At 40.1% G+C, this 18,924-nt stretch overlaps 1 pseudogene; it reads right to left on the bottom strand.

The window, feature by feature from the left end:
- Nucleotides 1-12,355: 12,355 nt before the first annotated feature.
- On the bottom strand, nt 12,356-18,637 carry LOC109438382 (large ribosomal subunit protein uL1; annotated as a pseudogene).
- Nucleotides 18,638-18,924: the final 287 nt, after the last annotated feature.

Below are 18,924 nucleotides of genomic sequence, written 5' to 3'. Positions count from 1 at the left end.
TATATACGTCATCCAGAGGTCGGTGTTTTCAGAATTTCGTTTATAGCTCATCAAACTCTCCATTGGGTCTCTTGACTTTAGTCGTGTTGTATTTCTGGTGTGTGTTAGAGAGAAAAGTCTGTGTCTATAAAGAAAAATGCCACATATCACATATGTGTATGGCTGTGTGATAAACTGTAAAACTGATAGCTAGTGCACTATTAAAAATCTCCAGATGTCAGGAGTAATACCAGTTGTGCTTCAGTGGACTCTAAACAATGGAAGTATAAGTACGTGATATGTATACAGAAGATTCTGCATTCATAAAAATCACATTAGAAAATAATTTTTAAAAACCATATTACAGTACTCCCCCAAATTATCTGTGGGGATATGTTCCAAGACCCCCAATGGATTCCTGAAACTGCAGATAGTACTGAACCCTATATATACTATGTTTTTTGCTATGCATACATATCTATGATTTCGGACAATTAAGTTCATGAACTTGTTGCAACAATGTTGCTAACCTTTTGATATCAGAGGGATTATTCATTATGAATTTGTACCAACTAGACAAACAGCTAACCAAGTTCACTATTTTGGAAGTGCTGAAAAGGCTGGATGAAAAGTTAGACGACCTGAACTTTCCGCCAACAAGTCATGGCTCTTGCATCACGACAATGCACCAGCTCACATGGTATTGTCTGTGAGTGAGTTTTTAGCCAGTAAACAAATAACTGTATTGGAACACCCTCCCTACTCACCTGATCTGGCCTCCAATGACTTGTTTCTTTACCTGAAGATATAGGAAATATTGAAAGAAAGACATTTTGATGACATTCAGGACATCAAGTGTAATATGACAACAGCTCTGATGGCCATTCCAGAAAAAGAGTTCCAAAACTGCTTTGAAGGGTAGACTAGGTGCTGGCATCAGTGCATAGCTTCCCAAGGGGAGAATTTCAAAGGTGACTGTAGTGATATTCAGCAATGAGTTATGTAGCACTTTTTCTCGGATGAGTTCACAAATTTAATTGTCCAACCTCATATGATAAAGTTTAATTTATAAATTAGGCACAGCAAGAGATTAACAACAATAATAAATTAGTTATAATTATAGCAATATACTGTAATAAAAGTTATGTGACTATGATCTCTCTATTTCTCAAAATATCTTATTGTACTGTACTCACGCTTCTTCTTGTGAAGATATGAGGTGATAAAATGCCTTACTGAGTTGAGAACTTTCACGTTTTCACATAGAGGAAGCACTTTATGGCTTCTCTTTGACATATCAGAATTGCTAGCCTCAATACTCTTGGGCTTTATTAAGAAAAATAAGGATTACTTGAATACAAGCACTGCTATACCATGACAGTCAAAGTCAACTGATAACTGAGACAGCTGCTAAGTGACTAATGGTGGGTAGTGTTTACAGTGTGGATATGCTGGACAAAGGGATTATTCACATCTTGGGTGGACAGAGCCAGTTGGCCTGAGGTTTCATCACACTACGCAGAACAGTGTGCAGTTTAAACCTTATGAATTATTTATTTCTGGAATTTTCCATTTAATAGTTTTGGACCACGGTTGACTGCAGGTAATGAAACCATGGAAAGTGAAACTGTGGATAAGGGGAAACTACCGTATATATTCGTTTGGTATTTTCTTTTTGTTTTCCAAAGTGAGGAATCTTTACCTCCAGAGTTGTTAATATGTGTAGACGATAATGTGAGTCTTTGTCGCCTAAGTCTTTACCAGTCTTGGAAAGCATGTGGAGCGTCAGATGTTTCATAAAGGAGTTTAACCAAAGTGTTTTCAAATGATACAATTATTAAACATGGTAAAAGGGTCATGTCATGTACTATTACATTTACTTAGTATGCCAAGGAAGTATTTTAGAGAAAGCGTATCCAAAATAAGAAAACAAAGCCCTGTTGGCTCTTCCAAGTAACTGAAGAATGCTCCGAGCCTGCCTTCTTGCTAGCACCATTCTAAATGAGTTAGAGGTGGTGATACAGCTGGTTTTATTGTCCCTTATAGCTCTAGACCAACACCTTTAGTTAGAAGGTGTTTTATAATCCTTCTTGCTCTTCACAGAATGAATTACAAGGCCTCTTTGAATTCTCAGGTACTTGGGTTTAATTTTCCCGACCCTGCTTTTCCCCACAATCACGCAGACCCTCTAAATAAACAGACACTGCTGAGTAGTGACAGTGGTGTGAGGGGAGGCATCCTCCCAGAACAGTTGCCAGCCTCCCAGCAGCTGATGATGCTATGGAAGAAATGGAACAGCATTGAGGCAGCTCTGGTTCTTTTAAGTAGTCCCTGAGTGAGGCCCCAATGTCATGTAGGTAAATTCAGTCCAGAACATGCAGAATCTTTATTGGAATTTGTACATTCATCTTTCACAGCTGTGGAGAGTTTAGACTAATCACAACTCTCACTGGGATACTATCATCTTCATAATTTGAAAAAGGATCAGGAGCCTGCAGGCTTGGAACATCTTGAGAAAACTCTGGCCCTGAAATATATCATCACATGTGGGGGACACCACTTGCGGCATCATCGCAGAGAGCTTAAAAATGCTGAAATCAAGTATTTCTCTGGCGTGATTTCAAATAGTCTGAGAAATCTGAGAACCTTTTTCTTTTTTTAAACTGCAAAACAGATTCTTTCTTCTTCCATCAACCCTGTTGCTGTCAATGTGTCCAATGTTAGGTGCCAGAAATGAGCATAGCCTTTTAATGATAACAATGCCAAGGTTAACACAGTCGCCAGGGGTTCTCTCAAGAATCTGTTAGGGTGTATTTTGATCCACAGACACGTTCCAAAGGCGTGCACCTCCTTAGTCTTTCTAGCCTCAGTACATTTCTCTTCAGCAGCCTGGATAAAACCTGTCACTTTTGCCAGAACTTCTCATGCTTTGGGGCCCCTTGGACACGATTTTTCATTGACCCCATGTGTCCATATGGTAGGGATAGGTTCAAAGTTGGTATTTGGGAAGCAGCCTCTCACAGCACAGAGGCCTACTATAGTCATTTGTTCAAAAGGCCGGTATTCACAGATGTGCTCTCTGAGTGTAATACAATTTTTGACCCCACCCAAATGGATATTTTGTCACCATCCACATAGCAACCAACAAACAGATAAGCTTGAGGAGGCAAGTGCTGGTGTATGTCTCTCAAACCAGTCAAACCTCTGAGGAGTCAGTAATCCAGCTCTTTTTTGAGGCTTTGTCATTAAAATGTTCCTTTCATTTCTACAGTTCTGTGAGTACAGTTCCCTCTTCCCTTTTCCTTTTCTCATATTATTTTTTGCTTCATGATTTTTACCTTCAGAAAGTTAAACCTGATTCAAGGAAAAAGAAGAATCAGTTTGGGGACTATGTTGTGTGTGTGTGTGTATGTTTGTGTGTATGTAGGAATTTCAGCTAGGTGTTATAATAAAAGCAAGGTGAGGACCAAATAGGCTTAAGAAATTGGAAATATCTCACAGCCTTGGGCTTAGGCTCAGTGCCTATCAGTCTTCCATTCCCTCGATTGGCCATGTTGCCTCTTAGGGAAGAATCCAGGATTTTAAGTAGATAAGTTTGCTCTATTTCCTTGGTCACATTTCCTACATCAACCAATATTTATGGCTTTAAAAAAGATACCTCTAGGTTTCTGAAATCTAAAAGCTCTCAACCTACACACAAAGCTCATAGAAGTCCCTGAGGATAAAGCCAACAGAGCTATCTCTCTTACAATGAACTTCCCAAGGAATATATAAGGGCTGGAAAGGACTTTAGTGATTATGTATAAATCTTTTTCATTTTACAGATGAAATAATCATGGCTAGAGAAGTGAAACAATTTAGAAATTCTTTGATTATTAAGAGATTTTCATTGCAACCATTCATTACATTGTCTTACTTCATTATCATGTTGGCTATTCTCAATAAGATTATTTCTAATGGCCATAAGTTTGATGATATAAATTTAATGTCAGATTGCCACATTTTGGAATCCTTTCGTGACTGGATTGACATATCAATTAAAAGATAGCTCATCTCATCAAGTTTTTAAAATCTCTGTCTATATCACTGTAATGTCCCCATAACCCTAGTGATTATGTCTAGACCTCATATTACATATAAGCGTGATCGAACAATACAGTGAATGTTTAAATAAAAAAAAATTATTATAGTAAAAGACACACTTGCTATTAATCCCCTTTGAAATACTCCCCCTCGCTTTGAGCACATGTATCCATCATTCTTGCCACTTTTCGAAGCAGTTCTGGAAGTCCTTTTTCATGAATGTCTTTAATTGTGCTTTCTTAACTGCCTCCATGTCCTGAATCATTCTGACTTTGGGGAAGAGCCAAAAGTCGCACGGTGCCAGATCTGTTGAATAAGGTGGATGAGGACACACCATAATGTTTTTATTTGACAGAAATTGTTGTACCAGAAGCGATGTGTGACACGGAGCGTTGTCATGATAGAGGATGATTTATGGCACACTTTAAAACACACCTTCTCTCAACCATAGCTCACACCCGACTGACTGCACTAAACAAGTTGAAACTTGTCACACACTGTTACTTAAGTTTGATGTGCTACTTCTTATATTGAGGATCCTTGCCTTTCCATTGTTTGGCACTCAGCAGTGGCATTCACCATATTTTGTGGTCCCAAATGGAAAGGCTCCAGGTTACACATCACTTCTGGTATGGCAATTTCTGTCAAATAAAAATATTATGGTGTGTCCCCATCTACCTTATTCACCGTATCTGGCACTGTGTGACTTCTGGCTCTTCCCCAAAGTCAAAATAACCATTAAAGGTAAACATTTTGAATCGATTCAGGACATCGAGGCAGCTACAACAGCACAACTGAAGACACTCATGAAAGAGGACTTCCAAAACTGCTTTAGAAAGTGGCAAGAATGGTGGGATAAATGTGTTTGAAGTGAGGGGGAATAGTTTGAGGGGGATTAATGGCAATGTTTTTTGTTTTTTTGTTTTTTTTTTAAATTTCAACATCACTGTAATTTTTGATCACAGTCATATAACGACAAGGACTGTAACTGATGTATATTTGTTTCTTCTATAGTGCCTAGGAAGGGAGGGAGAAGTATATCTTTTGAGAATATCTACATTGAAATTCTATTGTGATACCGCTATTGGGGGCAGGGAACCCCCATTGTATTGTAACAGAGAGGCTGATTCTATGACCTGTGAGTTGGAAGCCTGTAGAGATGGTAAGTTCTAACTAATATGGGTGCAGTATGGTTTTTCAAGCCAAAGAAGCTCTTGGCTGAAGGAGAATGAGTTTCCCTGAGCACATAGGGAGGTCTCAGTTCTGGGAGAGGCTGTGGGGCTACAGAAGAGGGCAGAGAAGCATGTGAGTTCCAGAACAGCAAGGTCTGGGTTCATTTCTGTACCCTCAGTGCTGGCATGTGACTGGCTTGTGAATGAATGCCCAGATTCCTTCCATAACAGGAGCAGCATATTTTCTGGCCTTTTGTTTTTTTATTCTGAAACCAACATCATCTCAGACTATATGCAGCCAGGTTCTACAAGACATTATCATTTACTGGCAGAATGTCACTGATTGCTATGTCAGTTCCTGTTTGCCCTAGTTGCTGTGGGTACTGAAATATTCTACCTACAGGATGAACCCCACCAGCCCCTAGGCTAAGCCAGGATTTTCTCATTCTTCCCCATCATGGTTGGATCTGGATCGATCTGGACAGCCTAAGTATGGTATCCAATGAACAAAGAACAACATTACTGTCTTCACCATGAACCCCAAGGATGGACTTCAACTCTACCTTTAGATTGAACTCCACTTCTGTTCTTGGGCTGAAACTGTGTCCAAACCCCAAAATCTTGTCCAGGCTGAAGTAGTTTCCTAAGGCTGCCAATAATAAATTGCCATAAACTTGGTGTCTTAAAACAACAGAAATGGATTCTTTCAGTTCTGGAGGCCAGAAATCTGAAATGAAGATGTAGGCAGGACCACACTCCTTCTGAAGGTGCCAAGGGACCTCCTTGCCTCTTTCAGCTTCTAGTGACAACATTCCTTGGCTTGTAGCCTCATCACTCTAATCTCTGCCTCCGTCTTCACATTCGCTTCTCCTCTGTATGTCATCTCAGTGTGTTCATCTTATAAGGATACATGTGATTGCACTTTGGGCCCACCTAGATTATCTAGGATAAATGTCTCTTTTCAAGATCCTTAATCACATGGGCAAAGGCCCTTTCCCCAAATGATGTAACAGTCCAGGGATTTGACATGGATATCTTTTCATAGGGTACTTTCTTAGCTTGTCACTAGGGCCCTGACAAACTCTGGGCCTGTGCTGGTCCCTCTTCCTGGGAGATCAGCTCCTTGTCTTTCTTGGTTCTGGCTAAGGATATGTTTTAATATGATGAGTCTGTCTGGAATCAAATTCTGTCACCCACTTGACGTATCTCCATAGCTCACACATTCTTACTGACTTCCCAGGCCTCCATTTCCAGCCACTTGGGTATAGGTGTCAGGTTGTATCAGAGCCAAGCTTGCCTTTAAATGCTGTGACTTTGCTTGATGGACTCCTTTCCCACAAATGAGCCCAAGGTCATGTCAGTTCTCTTAACCTGAGCCATACTAGGGTGGTTTCCATCCTCTTGTCAGCCTGGCCTTGAGGTCTCAGCATCCCTCATGGCAATGATTGTGTTGTCAGGTATAGTGTTCTCGTATCTATAATATAATTTATTGGATACCTGCCATAATCTGAGCTCTTTATATAACTTATTTAATGTCACAGCTGAAGAATTAGGGACAGAGACAAACTTGCTTGCATAACGTTATACAATGTGAGTTTTGAAATTGGGTCTAACTATAAAACTCATATTCATTTTACCATGCCACACTATATTTTATATGTTTTCAATATTTATCTGAAGGTTATGTTCTCTCTTCCATCTCATTAAAAGAAAACAAAACACAAAACAAAACAAAAAAACTGAGGTGGGGGTAGGAACTGACTTTGATTTTCTAATTATTTGTAAGGACTTGGCAGACAAATGTACTCAACCGATAACTTAATTCTTAAATTCTTGTCTGTGGGGGATCTTTCCAGCCCAGGATCTTTGAGTGCATATAAGTTTACACTAATCTTGCCAGTTTGTATTATTTTATAATTATTGCAATTCCCCACTATGTGCAGAATCTGTCTGTACTCTTTTAATATTCTCGTTCTCCAGCAACCATCCTTCATTCACAGAGAAGAAGAGATGCAAGTATGAAGGAAAATGCCAAGTTCAGTCAGCCAGGAAAAGTTTAAAAGTTGTATTCCAAGGAAGAAGTCATGCAATGAATTTACACACTGGCCTCTGACTGAAATCCAGACCAATAGCCATGCTTCTAAGTACAGTTAGACTAAAAACCTTAGAACCAAAAGTGATTTGTCACTTGGCCTTGCTATCTTTGGTTTTACTTTTAGCTCTATTACTGTATTATGGTCTTGGATGAGATATTGACCCTTCTTGTTTTTCAGTCTCCTTATGTGTAACTGTGGCTAGTAAATAATGTTTTCCACACTTTCTACAGTATAATAAACTAAAATAAATTTTTAAAAAGATAGCTTTCTTAATCTAAAAGAAACATAAAGGCAATGCACTAACGGTAGTGAACACATGGCTGTAAAACTCATAGGGCCTGAGATTCAAACTTATCTCCCCTACTTACTAGCTTGAGGGTGGGAGGTACTTGGAGGCATTGCTTATCTTCTCTGACTGTCAATTTCTCCATCTATTAAAAAAAATGAGTTAGTAATACAGTACATATCTTGCAGGAATGTTGTGAGGGTTGAATGAGAGCCCAAGCTGGAGGCAGCCAAAGTATGGAGCTACTGAGAGAGCCAGACTGGCCTCTAATGATGACCCTGAGAGCAAAAGACCATCCTTGCTTCCTTGCACCTTTCTGGGCTTGTCTAAAATTTTCTCTCCAAAGTCAGGATTCTGGTTTGTAACAGATAGACTACTGGACCAAGCAGAGAGGAGTTAATTTCATTACTTTAAAACAAACCCAAACATCAAAGACGACTTTGTCTGATCCCTGAGGAGGGGATGCAAGAGGGAAGTTAAGCCTCCTGATAATACAGAAGTAGGTAGGCAAGTCAGAAAGGGCCTTTGAGGGATCCTTCTTGAGGGCAGAGAGAACAAGTGAATGATGTTCCAGTGTAGATTAAGTCAGAGAAAACATATCTGTTGCACAAAACCCTTTTTGTTGAATCCTACCACCCCAGTTCACACTGTTGTCCCTTATGGAAATCTGTAAATATCCTCTAACTGGGTTCCCTGCCCCCTGTATACATACATTCCTGGCAATCATCTTAGAGCTCAGGCTTTCAGGTTTTCTGTCCATGACTCACAGTGAGAAATACATTTTAGAAGACAGGACAGTATACACATATGTGTCTCTACTATTTCTCTCTCTCACTCTCTCTCTCTCTCCCCCATTATCTATCGATCGATCGATCTATCTATCTATCTATCTATCTATCTATCTATCTATCTATCTATCTATCTATCATCTATCTGCCTGTATGTTATCTATGTAAAGTGAAACAAAAGTTTTATGAAATTATATTTTAATGTATGTGAGATGCATTCTGATATTTTCTGTTTTATTCTATTCTATCCTTTTATTTGAAAAAAAAAGTGCTAGTCAAAACCTACTTAAATAGATTCCATGACCCACTTAAATAGATTCCAGGAGGAGGAGGAGGAGGAGGAGGAGGAGGAGGAGGAGGAGGAGGAGGAGGAGTGACATACAGTTTGAAGTATTCTGTTCTTAAAGCATTGCTCTGATTTTGTCCTTAGTTTCTTAGTAAATCTCTGATGGCCTTCCTTTGCCTTCCATATGAAGTCCAAATTCCTTAGCTGGAAGGCTCCTAGTTCCCCCTCAGATCCATGCTTGGCAAGAGGCAGCAATAGTGGGAGCTTTGGAGTCAGATGGGCCAAAAGTGAAGGCTGTTCTGTGGCACTTACCAGTGGGGTGGCCTTGGATAAGTTAACTTAATTTTTTAGATCCCTGCACCCTCACTTGGATGGGAGGAACATTTTTCTGAGGATGCAGGAGTCCAGTTCTTTTCCTGTTGCCTTTCAGAGGAGACAATTCCTTCTAGCCCTTCCAAACAGCCTTGTCACCCTATCTTCCAATTAACCACATATGAATAATATTCCTGGTTGCTTGTCTGCAACTGCTGGGAGTACTTGTCTTCTGAAACTTCATTTCAGCCAGAAAGTTATTTTTTGACATCCTCTTGTTTGACATCTTGTTTTGGATGCTGAACTTTGAACAAAATAATTCAAGATGGTGATGTAGAGAGAAGCTGATTGTTGGCTCTTCCCAAAATCTGCCTTTAGGGACCACATATTGAGCATTTAAAATTTAAACACTGTAGCACAGCAGCCTAACTTGAGATTTCAGTCCTAAGACAGACAGACTCTCACCATTACTGAGATGGATGGTGTAATAATTAAACTACTATTTAGTGCAATCACTTTTACCTGAAGGTTCCAAAGCCTTGAGAACATCTGGTGGCAATTTGTAGTTAACACAACATTATTTTGCATTTATTAAGTGTTGATAGTGCACTAAGTGTTGTAGAGAATACAATCCCTGTTCAGAGGTCAAGGGAGAGGGCAATTATGTCCACCTCCCTCCTGCCAAAACGATAAAGCTTTTATAATAGTTAAGGAGTTTTCCTTAAAACCCCTTCTATATAAGTTAGTTGAAATTTTATGATTTTGTAAACAGCTGTCATTTTTATAAAACTTCTGCAGTTTGCAAAATGTTTTTACATAGATTATCTAATTTAATCTTCGCTTTAGCCTTGCTGCATTGTGATTTAGTCAGCAGCAAGCAACTGAAAACCTGACTCAAAATGCATTCAATAATAAGGAAAGTTACACTTGTCTTAACTCTAAACCCTGGAGTGCAGTGGTCTCGGATATTAATCCAGCAGGTTGGTGAGGACTCAGGTAATTCTCTCTTTCCACTCCATCATCTAGAGCATCAGCTCCAGCGAAGGCTATTGCCGCTCATGGTAGTAAGAATTTTGTCAGTAGCACTGGGACTACCCACATCATTATTCATGTCTAGTTCAAAAGAAGAAAAATCTCTCACCTAACCATGGAAGAGAAGTCCTTCTCTTCTCCTGATTAGTCATTTTAGGTAATGTATCCACCCCATGGGGGTGAGGTGGTGACCTACAGTGACTGGCTTGGGTTCCTGAACTAATTACTGGCTAGGAAGGGTGTGATTACTGTGTTTGGCATAGACCTATTAGGATCCATGCCTGGAGCTGGGCATGGAGCTAGTTGCTCTGGGTCACATAAAGGGGATGGATGAAAGAACAAAGTCAGGAAATAAGAAGAGGGGAATGGGTGCTGGTAGGATTCAACAGGGTTTACTCCAAGTATTTGGTGCTAATTTACAGAGGAAAACCCAGGGCTTATGGAAGCTGAATGACTGCCAATGATCTTACAGTTAAGTGGATGGCCAAAAGGAGACTTCTAATTACAAATCTGTTGTCCACCTTAGCAGTAGAACCAACCCATGGCAACAAAAAGCAGAGGTTTGTCTGCAGTACCTCCCTTTTCTCCTCCTCCCTCTTCCTCTTTCCTTTACATTTTAGTAAAAAAGCACTTACTGCCATTGTTGTGTCATCCCAGTCTATAGATAGTGATGCTCTCAGCTAGGAAGGCCCAAGGTACTTTCCAGGACCTACCAGTATTACTCATAGGGAGCCAGCCCTCACAGACATTTACCCAAGCTGGGGCAATGTTGTGGCTGGATCAGCCCTTGTGATTCTTATTATTATTGCAGGATGCACTCCAGCAAAATCATCAGGGAACTTTGAAAATCAAGATTTATTATTCATGCATCCTGGAGGGTACATGGCACACCTGAAGGCCACACAGTGAAGTAGAGGGGAGAAGGAGAGACAGAGAGAGAGAAAGAGAGAGGGAGGGAGGAAGAGAGAGAAAGAGAGAGAGAGACAGAGAGAGACAGAGAGGCAGAGAGAGAGAGAGACAGAGAGACAGAGAGAGAGAGAGAGAGAGAGAGAGAGAGAGAGAGAGAGAGAGAGAGAAAGAGAGAGAGGAGACCTAGGGCTGTGCCTTTGTTAGGATCGAAGGGTGGCATGTACTAGGTTGGTGCAAAAGTAACTGCAGTTTTTGCAATTATTTTTAACCTTTTAAGCTGCAATTATGTTTGCACCAACCTAATATGTCTAGGGTCTTGCAGGTTCACTCTTTATTGGCTAAGTTAAACCATAAAAGTGGAAATTAGGGTGTGGAAAAAGGAGATGTGGTCTATTATTTAGGTTATCTAGGGCTTTCTGAAAGAAGGAACTTCATGGATAGGGGCAGCCTAATTCCTTATCTGGTTTTGCTGGTAGCTGTGATTTACAGCTGGCAATATGTTTATTCAAGATGGATGACTTTTGAAATGGATGCCTCAACAATCAAAAAGCTTAATATGAGGCATTTACACTACAGGCATGAAGATAATCAGTTTCGTCACTGTCATGAACCCAAGAAACTTGGCATATTATTTTGTTTCTTGGGCTTCCATTTTTCAACGAGGGCCTTAGAACTGTTATGGCACTTGCTGAGTACTCAAATTTTCCTGAATTTCACAGCTTTCTATGTCCCCTGGAGCCTCTGCTTATCAGTGGTTTTAGACTCTTTTGTTAAGTACACATGGTAAGATGTGTATTTGTATAATGACCCAATGCATATGTGTGCACACATACTCCTGAATTAAAAGTTTCATTGGATAATATTTACCCTTAGTACAGAAGGTAGTGTACTCTTCTGCTATAGTCTGCTATAGTCTATTTTATATTTTTTTCTATCTCAACTTATTTTATTTTTAAATTCTACCCTATCTTATTTTATTTTTAAAAATTCTGGAAGAAAATGGACTACATTGACTTCCTGACCCTTCCATGGATCTCAACCCTTATTAAAGCTTTCAGGGTTGAACCTCAACTGAATTTTTGGACCCTAGTTGGCAAGTCTGCATTTGCCCAATCTCCTCATTCACTACCTTACACCCAGTAAAATCTTCTATTTCAACAATCTTACATTTCATCAATCTTATACTTCATCTCTTTGGGATCCTGGCTTCTGCTTTCTCCTATGACAGTTGGTCAATAAGATACACTGACATTTAGCTCACCAGTGTGCTAACAATCTTTATTCTGCCCAACCCTCGCTGGCCCAAGCTTTTATGAAATCCAGTGGTTAGATCTGGTTAAGTCCTTATAGGGCCTTTAGTCACAGTTGGGTCTCTTTTTTTTTGGTAGCACTATGGTTTATTAAGGTCTGCCTTAGTACAGGCACTGGGGCTTTCCCATGGTGCTCTTTATATATAAAACCCAGATGTTCTGCCAGTGCTTTTTGAGCAACGACACCAGGAAATAGACAGCTAAGTGGATGTTGTACACAAGCCCATCAGCTGTCATTTTCACGTGGCCAACTGCCGCTGCCGGACACAGCACCCTCTTCACCTGGAACTTGATGGTGGATTTCACTTCACTGACTTTGGCCACCCTGTTCTCATTGTGGGTCAGCAAGGAAGGGAACTTGTCAGGCTTTTTCAGGCCGGGGCCCAGGATTTATGGGATCTGCTTGATCAAGAGACTCTGAAGCCCCAAAGACATCATACTTCTTGGCCAGCTTTTTGACCAGTTTCTTTTTCTCGTTGAATTTCTTCAGTGCTTCAATGTCCATGTGGGAGACATTCACAGCCTGGGCTTCGTCACAGTGCTGCTGGTCCCCCGGAACACATACGGAGAACTTGGGGCGGGTGTGGCTTTAAGCCTGGTGGTGTCCGAGAAGCATTTGTCCTTCTGAGGGTCATAGTTCTTCAAGTTGATTGGCAGCTCTACTGTCTCCAAAACCTTCCAGCGCTTGCACTGGTTTCCCTGCAGGACTTCCCGCACCGCCTCATAGAGGGTGTTGGGGGAGTCTGCTGCTCATGTTGCCTCGTGCTTCTCTCTTGACTTTTGATAGCCATAAATAATAAATAAGACTGAAAGTATTCTTTTCTGGAACAGAGATAAAAGACTAGACTAGATCATTAAAAAAGTGAGCCACTTCTTTCCTCAGATTTCTGTACAATCAGATTCTCTCATCTCTTTCTACCTGTCCCCCTCTGTTCCTGCCTCTTTTCCATCTTTTCCTCTTCTCAGAGCGAGGTGATAAAACTTGTTACCATGAATGTTTGATGTTTGCTCTGCCTATAGAACTATAGCTCTGCCCAGAATTCCTGCAGAAATGCTAGATTCATGCAGGTTCACCAGCGACTTTCACTCTCAGAAATCAAGGCCAGTCTAACTATTTGTAAGTACATAAATCATTTTAGGGAAGGTGAAAGTTCATCTGGCCCAATATTTCTCCTCTGTTTTTGGTTTATCTTAATTCCATTTTGCTATTTTTTCACCACACCCTCAATCTTCTCTGTCTCCAAAAGAAGCATAACTGCCCCTCTTCAACTTTTATAAACTCTGTTAGAACCACTTTCTTCAATAACTAATTCCATATGTTGTATACATGAGCTCCATCAGGATCCTTCCTCCCCTCTCTGCTCTCTCATTTTTGCATGGCATCACTCAGTGTTTGAATCATTACAAGTGAAAGGAGAACACACTCTCCAATCCCACACCAGCAGCACCTTCTGTACGGTGTGTTCCATGTGTTTCATCATTTAAAAGGTTTTGTGGAAGTTTTTCTAACCCAGTGAGAAACACTGCAGTGGGAAGTTATATACTGTTAGGAAGCTGCTTTAAGGTATTTGCCATGCCTCACAGGCATGGAACTCTGTGGATGTGGTCAGCCTGTAGAAGCTGTGCCAAGGTTCATGAAAGGAAGAGTGATGCATGGTGAGTATTTTTTTTCATAGTACCAATTTCTTCCTCCCTGCCCCTTCCCAATATTTTAAACATGTAATTGGATTTGCTCCACAGGTTCAAATGACTGCCTCTTTCTAAACACTGGCCTTATATGTGCTGACACCCGTTGTTGGAGGCACTTGTAAGCCAAAGGGGACTCGATAGATCCCACGTCTCTCATTTGACCCCATAGTGCATTATTTAAGGGGGTTCTTTTGTTTGACTCCATAATATAGTATTCAAGTAAATAAGCTGATGCCAGTCTGCCTAAATAAAATATCCAAGCTCTGCTACTTATTCACTGTGGATCTTGGGGAAGTTATTTAAACTTTCTGTGCCCATTTTCCTCATCTGTAAAATGGAGTTCATAAAACTACTCTCCTGAGAATTAAATCAGTTCATGCATGAGAGTGCCTAGCACATAAGTAACAACCCAATATATGTAGGCTAGTATTATTTGGCATTTCTGTGTTCTACCTCCTCCATTCTCCAAAACCCTACCCTAGGAACTCTTCCATGAACGGATAGTTAGTAGAGTTCTACGAGATCACATTGGTCCTTGGAACTGTATTCTTTCTTTTTTTCGTCTCTGGTTTTACTTTGCAAACTGCTGAGATCTTACATTTATAAATAGTATGGACATAAGATTTTTGCATTTGGAGCTCTTCTAAGGGGCACAGTGACTCCCAGCAGAGAAAACAAGAAATTTTCAGACATGTCTGTGTCTCTCTAGGGAAACAGCTGCGTCACTTCCCCAGTTGACCTCAAGGAATGAGTAGGAACCAGTCCCATCCAGTTTTTCCTGCCTAATTATTCCTATTACCTTCTCTGTCTCAGCTATTCCTTTGGTATTTGTTAATTATTCTGTAAGAGGCCTTTAAGGTATGTCTTTTCTTTATGCAATTTAGCCAAAATCACATTGTAGGGCAACACTAATTTTAATGGTACTGGCAGGTGCTATTGCTTGACTTTCTAAACTCTTTTTATACCTAATTTTTAGTTTGTATGGGTAATTTCATGAAATGGTGTAATCACTTTCTTATATCTTTCCCTGGGTTAACAGCCATTTTTATTTTTTTAGGCAAGTGAGCTTCAGATAAAGGCTGTGGTTTGACAGGATTGAACACAAAGTTAACTGAATCTTTTACTAAATTGGCAAGTTAATTGAATGAATTAATTCATTTATTAGTTCCTTCAGTCAACTTTCTTGAATAGTTGGTCAGTTATCATATAGATAGAGCCTGCAACAGTTTCACTTCCCCCCAACCCCATGCAAACACATAAATTGTTGTGGTTCTCTTTAAGCAGTGCTTGTTCTCAAAACCCTGCACTGGAGATGTTTTCAGGTAACATACATAGGTTGTCTTTGCAACTCCTCTTCTTCCATGTGTGAATCAGTTCAGAAGAATAACAGATTTGTACGAACTACCAGGTTGTTTCTGTCTTGAATCACTTACCAAATGGCTTTGACCTTGAAGGGCAAACTCAGCATTGGTTTGTGTCCTTTCTTTATCACCAAGTAGATCAACCACCTATTCTATAGGGACTTGGGGGCAAGAGAACTCTCAGTGGCTGGCTTATTTCTCAGGCGTGATAGTGTGGCAGTGCTTGTCAGTAACTCAGTTCTTATAGTTACAGGGTCTGTCTCTTAGTTTTATAGGACTCAAAATTTATTTTATTAATTTCCAGGCAGTAATAATAACTAGTACATAATCCTTAAAGTGTGGAGGCATAGCTCTAAGTACTTTAGATATGTTACTCTACTTAATGCTTTCAACAGCCCTATGACATAAGTTCTATTACACCCACTTTATAGATGAGGAAATAAAAATGTCCCAGAAGGATGAGGTTCTTGCCTGAGGTCCCATAGCAAGTAAATGGTGATATACAAGTCCCAGAGCTGGTGAGGGTAGAGCCAGAATTTAAACTCAAGCAGCCTGGCTGTGGAGTCATAACTACTATACCAAGGGACTGACTTAACTCTTGCTGAAACCAGAATGGAAATTGATTTTTTTACAAACAGAGATATAATTACTATGATAATAAATGTAGGCTATTTTCTCTGGTCACTCCCTCCCAGTGAGAAAATTCACTTGAAAGCCCAAATCATGGTCAATTATTCCTAGCTGAGCATAAAACCACAACAAAGACATTAAAAAATTCATCAGATTGGACAGGTGGGAAACCAGGAAACATCATTGATCCCTCTGAGCTCCAGCTTTCTTTTTCAGAGACACATTCATATTTGGAGACGAGAGGTGATGCCTAGGTCTTGCTTTACAAAGTCTTAGGGTAGTGCCAAGAGTCTGGGGCACCATTACTAGCTCCACCCTGGGAAACAAGCAGAGAGGGAGCCAAGGTGAGGTGCCAAGAGAACAGAGAACAATGTGTGATGTGTGGGAAGGCTCCAAGCATTCTGGAATAATTTCCTGAACCGGAGTCCAGTGTTTGTCATGGACTTTTATATGTGCCTCTGGTATGGGCGTCCTGGGAAGAGTTAAAGGAGTTACCAAGGAGGAGACTTGATTTTGAGGACTGTGAGGAAGCTGCACGGATCACCCTTCCTTCTTCTAGGGATGTGCTTAGAGCTCTGACAGTGGTCCCAGAATCAGACTATCTTCTATCTTGGGTGGATCGAGTCACAATAACACTCCTTACTCTCAAATTCCTTTTTAAAAAACTTTTATTTTGAAATAATTATAGATTCAATAGATTCATAAGAAGTTGTAAAAATAGTACAGAGGGCTCCTTTACCCAGTTTCCTTGGGTGATAACATTTTACCTAACTACAGTATAATATCAATTCACATTGGTACAATCTACAGACCTTTTTCAGATTTCACTAATTTTATATATACTTATATGTGTGTGTGTAAATTTTTCTGTGCAGTTTTAGCATATGTATGTGTAAACACCACCGTAATCAAGATACAGCACTCTTCTATCACCACAAAGACCCTTGAATTTCCTTTAAAGAGGAAAAATTAACTCCTGAAGGGCACTCTTAGCTCATGCTGCTACAACATAATTGAGCAGGTTAGAGTTTCCTTTATATCCTTTACACTTTATTAATACTTTTGTGTGAATACATCTTATTCATATCTGAGGACGTAACAACACTTGGATCTTTTTGACTGGATTGGGAAGTCAAGTTGCTGCCATTTTCAACACACCCTTAGGCAGCAACCCGAGGAGGCGGGAAATTGGCCTGTGTTGTTTAGCCCAGCACCCAGCACCTAGAACAGGGCCTCGGACAATAAACATTTCTGAAATGAATTAACTCATGTATCTGGATTCTTACTACTAATGCTGTCAGTGAGGGGGCCTCCACCAGCCCTGTATACTTCTATTCCAGCTCCTTGACTGACATTGATTTGGGGTCTGTTTCACTCATAGAAATTTTATTACACTGTTATTTAATGAATTATTGCCTATAATGGACTACTATGCACTTTTAACATTTTTTTTAAACATAACTGCCATTAAAAATTGTTTGGTTTAGAGTAAATGTGTTTGACAGATATACAATGGATACTGCTCGTGCCTGCCCTCTCCCTCCTCATCTGCCTGCTAGACTTTTTCTTCTGGCAACTCTTCATCTCATTAGGCTAAAACACCTACCAACTTGTTGATATTCATGTCCCCCCCGCCCAACCCTCCAAACATAAGTTCTCATGAAAATCACAAAAGAGCAGTGGAGCAAATGACACTTTTTTTTTTTTTTTGAGTGCCAACTATTTGAGTTTCATTTTATCTGCTGCATAACTCTTGTTATGGTGATAAACAACCAATCACTGGCCACATAATTGGAGCTTTTTTTAATGACTGGACTAGGGTTGTTTCATGGTTATTGAGTGTCCCAGTGTGAGAAATTCTTAGTTACAAAGGGAAACCCGCAGGTGGAAGTGATAGAGTGAGGAGGGGGTGAAAAGCCAGGTTGGAAAATAACTAAGGAGAAGGGCAGATATTTTCTTTGACTACTGAGATAGACACCTGACTCCTCTCACTGATACTGAAAATTCAGGCAATTCATTCTTGTGCCAACAAAGTATAGGCCTCAGATGTCCAAATGGACATTGGTTAAACTGCCATTTGAGCTAGCTTTTCTTTCCAATATTCTCAGGTTGGACAGCAGCATTACCTTTTCCTGCTCTAATGTTTGATATTTATTTGAAATTCTTTATGCTATTAGTATGTTAATTCCTCTGACACAGTCTTTCCATAGTGTCTGGACTCTTGAAACTAAGTGTCTAAATGGTATCCTGACTTCAGAAACCGCCTCTCCTTGCTTATACTCCTATCCATACTGCCAATTATTTCCAGTTTAGCCGTTAAAAATCCGTGCTTTAACAAGGAGCCTATGGCTTATTACTGGATCGAGTCAAGTCAAAACAGCTCTTGTCTTTAACCTGACCCCTCTATCCCTGTGTCCTTGAGGACTGTACACTCCTTTGATGGCCCCCTTCACACAACATCTAACTCCTATTAATATATACAACAAGGACACACACAATAGGTAGTGATTAAACTCATATTATTAATTTTCAAAGCATGCCATAACAAAGTATACAAACTTGGTGGCTTAAAACAACAGAAATTTATTCTCTTACATTTCTGGAGGCCAAAAGTCTGAAATCAAGGTGTCTGCAGGGTTGCGCTCCCTCTGAAGGCTCTAGGGAAGAATAGTTCCTTACCTCTTTCAGCTTCTGGGGGCTCCATGTGTTTCTTGGTTTGTGGCTGTATAAATCCAATCTCTGTTGCTGTCTTCACATGCACTTCTCTTGTCCCTGTGTCTCCCCTGGGTGTCTCTTATTAAGATACTTGTCGTTGGATTTAGGGTCCACCTAAGTAATCCAAGATGATCTCATCTTGAAATCCTTAATTACATCTGTAAAGACCCTTTTCCCAAATAAGATCACATTCACAGGTTTCAGGGGCTATGATGTGGACACGAGGTGTGATCAAACAGCACAGTGACTGTTTAAATAAAAAAAAAATTATTACAG

Source organism: Rhinolophus sinicus, linkage group LG12, assembly GCF_036562045.2.
Source record: "Rhinolophus sinicus isolate RSC01 linkage group LG12, ASM3656204v1, whole genome shotgun sequence".
Classification (NCBI taxonomy): domain Eukaryota; kingdom Metazoa; phylum Chordata; class Mammalia; order Chiroptera; family Rhinolophidae; genus Rhinolophus; species Rhinolophus sinicus.
Note: the sequence above shows the minus strand (reverse complement) of the source record. Positions and strands in the feature narration are given on the sequence as shown.